Source organism: Carassius carassius, chromosome 22 (assembly GCF_963082965.1).
Source record: "Carassius carassius chromosome 22, fCarCar2.1, whole genome shotgun sequence".
Taxonomy (NCBI): domain Eukaryota; kingdom Metazoa; phylum Chordata; class Actinopteri; order Cypriniformes; family Cyprinidae; genus Carassius; species Carassius carassius.
This window is the reverse complement of record NC_081776.1, coordinates 24,578,003-24,583,648: the sequence shown is the minus strand read 5'-3', so window position 1 is coordinate 24,583,648 and position 5,646 is coordinate 24,578,003. Positions and strand designations below refer to the sequence as shown.

The 5,646-nt window shown below is 38.7% G+C and overlaps 1 long non-coding RNA gene across 1 annotated transcript; it reads left to right on the top strand.

The window, feature by feature from the left end:
* Positions 1-4,178: 4,178 nt before the first annotated feature.
* LOC132099172 (uncharacterized) lies at positions 4,179-4,920 on the top strand. The gene is made up of 3 exons (XR_009423044.1): positions 4,179-4,236; positions 4,740-4,784; positions 4,881-4,920. It is a non-coding gene; the product is annotated as an uncharacterized LOC132099172 (long non-coding RNA).
* Positions 4,921-5,646: the final 726 nt, after the last annotated feature.

Here is a 5,646-nt window from a genome sequence, read left to right as displayed (position 1 = left end):
CTGCAAAACAATGAAAGTAAAAATGAAATAAAATGAAGCAAAACAAGCTTGAAATAAAATTTGTTGTTTTTTTATTACAATGCTTTATATACACAACACTTTTAACATGCAACAGATTAATCAGAAGTTCTCACCTTAAGGCGATGCTCCAGTAATTCAATTTCAAGTTTTGCTTTTTTAATTTGAAGCTGTATAAGGTCCATCTCCATGTCACTTTTTCTTATTTGTTTTTGAAGATGGACCTTATACAGCTCCTTTGCTGGCAACTAGGAAGGCAAAAAAAGTTTAATGAATGAGATTCTGTCAGACAATAAAAGTAAAATATGGACAACTGCACTCAAATTCTTACTCTGGTTAGATTGTGCATTGAGGTTGAAGGACCTTCATCTGTGGGCAAATCCCCAGGTATGTACTGTGAAAGGACAATGACAGTTTGTTACTCTAATGTAAAAAGGGGGCATACATTATAATGGTGTGCATCATACCTCAGTGGATCTACCAGCATTGTCCACTTCTGTCACAGCAGATGTGGTCTCTTCATCGTCATCTTCATCCTTAAGTGGAAATATGCAAGTATACATTATCTGGCAAAAATAAACATAAAAAATATCTAAAAGCAACTAAAGGTACCTGACAACAAAACACTTACAGCTGTGACAGACTGTGTTCTTTCTGTAGGGTCCAATAATACAATCCCTCTGTCAGTATCTATAAGAAAATACAACCCATACAATTTTCAATATTATCAAAGAGAAACCAATAATGCAGGAAAAAATATCAAAGCAATATAACTAAGACCACAGTAGCCTATACATCATATGTAGTTAAATAATGTAAGCCTGCATAAAAACGTTAAGCATGTTCAAAAAGCCTTTATAAGTGACAGAGAGTAATTTATTAAGTCATAATGAGAACAAATCACAGTGGCAAACTTACATGTCACCATGTTACTTGTGGTGCATGGTGTGTGTGATGAAGTGCCCCCTGGAATGCCAGCAACCACTGGTCGCCCTTTATTAAGGGACAGAGCCAGCTCCTCAGATGGGGTTAGGGGAGGTGGTGGTGGGCCCCCGCCAGTTAGACGGGCTTCAGCCTTCTTTCTATTAGCTACATGACAGAAAGAATATACTAAATCATGTTTAATAAATAGTTCAGTAATTGTGTAATCAAATATTACCTTTTTGCAGAATGTTTTTGTGTTTCATTTTGACTTGGCTCAAAGTTCTTCTGGCTCCAGAAGGATTACACCTTATTAAATAAGAAACCATATATTCCTAGTCAATATACACTATTTTAATCTGAAGAAATGAATGGCAGGAAAAGCAAATGCTTTCGTAGTGATTTAACAGTCAAAAGGATGCGGAAGGGGTGTTTAATTATTGTGCACTATAATAAAGGCAATATAAAATTTGCAATTTAATACACTCACGCATTTACTCTGTCCGTTATTTTTTGCCAAGCCAACTCTCTTTCTTTAGCCCATGCAGCCGTATTGCTTTTTTTCATTATTATTGGCTTGAATTCTTCGTATGCGTGCATTAAAACCTCCAACTCCGCCTCAGTAAAGTATGCCGCTCTTTTTTTTTCGTTGTCATTTTCCATTTTGACTCGTGAAATCGGCGATCCATTGAAAATGCCTTTATGCACGCGCATTAACTCTGGGTAACCAGTAGGAGGTTGATTAAACTTACTCTTCTCAGGTGTTTTGGAACCGACATACTCATGGTATGCGGGTTTGGGGTAAATCAACCCAGAGGTTATGATTTACCAAATGGTAAGTTAACCTTGCTTTCTGGAATACCCCCCTGGCCCACGGACCTGGATGAACCTGTGCAACACAAATGTAGCCATTATCAATATTGCTAATGACCTATGCTGATTTGATATTCAATAAGACAAGCCAACTGCGACTGGCTATACTTACAACTACTTGAACGGTCCCGGCCCACGAACCTGGACCTGGACGAACCTGTGCAACCCAAAACTGAAACATCAGTTTGTTATGATCAATAGTGTTAGTTACCTGTATGCGGATTTGATCATCTAAAAATGAAAAGATAAACTCACCACTAGTTGACCTGTCGTGGCCCACAGACTTGGCTGTACCTAAGCAATGCAGAGAAGAAACATCAGTCGGAAACATCAGTCAAGTCATTATCAATAGTCCTAGTGACCTAGTGCCTGCAATGTTCAGCAATGAAAGGCTATACTCACGACTAGTTGACCTGTTGAGGCCCGCAGAACTGGGTGTACCTAAGCAATGCAGAGCAGTCAGTCATTATCAATAGTGTTAGTTACCTGCATGCTGATTTGATATTCTAAAAATGAAATGTTTAACTCACCACTAGTTGACGTGTCGAGCCCTGCAGACCTGGCTGTACCTAAGCAATGCAGAGTAGAAACATCAGTCAGTCATTATCAATAGTCCTTGTGCCCTGCTTGCAATATTCAGCAATGAAAGACTATACTCACAGCTAGTTGACTTGTCCTGGCCCACAGACCTGGGTGAACCTAAACAAACCAAATTGTACACTAAGTAGACATTGAAAACGCCTCTTTTACCGCCGCACGTACCGCGGCGGCGGCGGTATAAAGTGCATTTGCAGCTTTTGACCGCTGAGTGGCGCTTTAACCACAAGTTATCAAACAAGCGCATCAAAGCACATTTTCGCAAATAGACGTCAGTTTTGCCTCTCTGATGTGTTACATTTGACTGCTTCAGTCAGGTAAAATGAAAGAAAAACACTATAGTTTAAATATTTAATATTTAATATTCACAGATGAAAGTTTGGTATTTATGAAGTTATGTGCATTTCTTAGAACGAATTCAAGCAGGATAAATGTCAAGCCTGTGTCTGAGTCTGTGCTTATATTTTCTAAGCTACATGGTATTAAACCATATTTTAGATTTGACACATTTAAAAGGTGTGCTGTATTATTTATATTATATTAATTATCCGTTATATTATTCAAAAGAAATTGTGGTTTACTTTGCATCGGAGCATTAAAAGTGGAAGCCTATTTTAGGGGGGTAGGCTACATGGATTAATATGCAAAATGTCAATATTTTAATATATTATGCCTATATTTTAATTAATATTTTAAATATAAATATATTTTTTCCTTTAATAAAACAACATGCATTTTTGTTATTCGTTACCTGTCCTTTATTTTGACATAACTTATTGGGAAAAAGACATTTGTCTGTAAACTGATTAAGAAATTGTTGCATGTATAAACGTGAAGCACTGTATAATTTCGTTCCCATTATTTAGGCCTAATTTGCCTAAAACAAGAAAAATTAAACCGGCACGATTAAATCTTTGAAACTCTAAAGAATTAATAAAACGTCCTCACGATTAAACTCAAGTTCTCTCATTATAATCAACAACATTCACACGATATAAAAAAAAAACCTTTAGTAATTGACAACTAAAGTGATTTTAAAGGGAACCTTCTTTACTTGCTTTTAAAGTAGGGTAACATCATTTTTTTTTTTTTTTTTAGAAAGAAAAAATCAGATTTATGATTTAAACTGATTTTTAAATCAATATTCAAATGACAAAGAAATTTTACAAAACAAGTTCGACAGGTAACGAATAACAAAAATGCATGTTGTTTTATTAAAGGAAAAAATATATTTATATTTAAAATATTAATTAAAATATAGGCATAATATATTAAAATATTGACATCTTGCATATAAATCCATGTAGCCTACCCCCCTAAAATAGGCTACCACTTTTAATGCTCCGATGCAAAGTAAACCACAATTTCTTTTGAATAATATAACGGATAATTAATATAATATAAATAATACAGCACACCTTTTAAATGTGTCAAATCTAAAATATGGTTTAATACCATGTAGCTTAGAAAATATAAGCACAGACTCAGACACAGGCTTAACATTTATCCTGCTTGAATTCGTTCTAAGAAATGCACATAACTTCATAAATACCAAACTTTCATCTGTGAATATTAAATATTAAATATTTAAACTATAGTGTTTTTCTTTCATTTTACCTGACTGAAGCAGTCAAATGTAACACATCATTGAGGCTGATAACTTGTGGTTAAAGCGCCACTCAGCGGTCAAAAGCTGCAAATGCACTTTATACCGCCGCCGCCGCGGTACGTGCGGCGGTAAAAGAGGCGTTTTCAATGTCTACTTAGTGTACAATTTGGTTTGTTTAGGTTCACCCAGGTCTGTGGGCCAGGACAAGTCAACTAGCTGTGAGTATAGTCTTTCATTGCTGAATATTGCAAGCAGGGCACAAGGACTATTGATAATGACTGACTGATGTTTCTACTCTGCATTGCTTAGGTACAGCCAGGTCTGCAGGGCTCGACACGTCAACTAGTGGTGAGTTAAACATTTCATTTTTAGAATATCAAATCAGCATGCAGGTAACTAACACTATTGATAATGACTGACTGCTCTGCATTGCTTAGGTACACCCAGTTCTGCGGGCCTCAACAGGTCAACTAGTCGTGAGTATAGCCTTTCATTGCTGAACATTGCAGGCACTAGGTCACTAGGACTATTGATAATGACTTGACTGATGTTTCCGACTGATGTTTCTTCTCTGCATTGCTTAGGTACAGCCAAGTCTGTGGGCCACGACAGGTCAACTAGTGGTGAGTTTATCTTTTCATTTTTAGATGATCAAATCCGCATACAGGTAACTAACACTATTGATCATAACAAACTGATGTTTCAGTTTTGGGTTGCACAGGTTCGTCCAGGTCCAGGTTCGTGGGCCGGGACCGTTCAAGTAGTTGTAAGTATAGCCAGTCGCAGTTGGCTTGTCTTATTGAATATCAAATCAGCATAGGTCATTAGCAATATTGATAATGGCTACATTTGTGTTGCACAGGTTCATCCAGGTCCGTGGGCCAGGACAGTTCAAGTAGTAGTGAGTATTGCCAGTTACATTTGGCTTGTCTTAATGTAGTTTCATGACAAGGTTCGGGAGAAGCACGTCAGATACTTAGCCTAATTAGCACAGGTGGAACCACTTAAGATAATCAACCTTAGGGTATAAATACAGCTGAATTAGCCTACCTGTCTCCATTGATGGTTTATCAGCATGCTGGTTCGCTTTGTCTGTCACCTTACCACAGACCCAATTTTCGTACCAACGAAGAGAGCTACACCGGGGATTTATAAGACCTGCTGCTTTTGCCGGACCTGCGATCATTCCTACCCAGCCAAACACGGCCGTTGAGCAGCATTAAGCGTCATCGCGACAGCTGCTCTCCTCGCCAAGCCACAAGTCGTGGCCAATAGACTGGGCAAGCTCCGAACTCGCCCCTCTCGACACAATGATCGTGCCGCCCGAGACCGAGCTCTCCTCGAGCTGGAATCCAACCAGCCTGGGCCGCACCCCAGTTCTCACCGCAGCAAGCCTCTCTCACTTCCCGCCGCGGCTCAGCCTTTCACCCCAGCGTTCCGGCCGAGTGGCAGTTTGAAGCCGCTTCCTCCAGCGGCGTTGACCGCGCGACGTTAACAATACATTTTCAGGCGAAGACGCTAAAAGCAGGTTCTTCTTCTTCATTGGATTTTTACGGCAGTTGGCATCCAAAGTGTTGCATCTAAAAGCAGGTTCGCGGCTAAAGTTTGAATGCCTGAATGCACCGTAA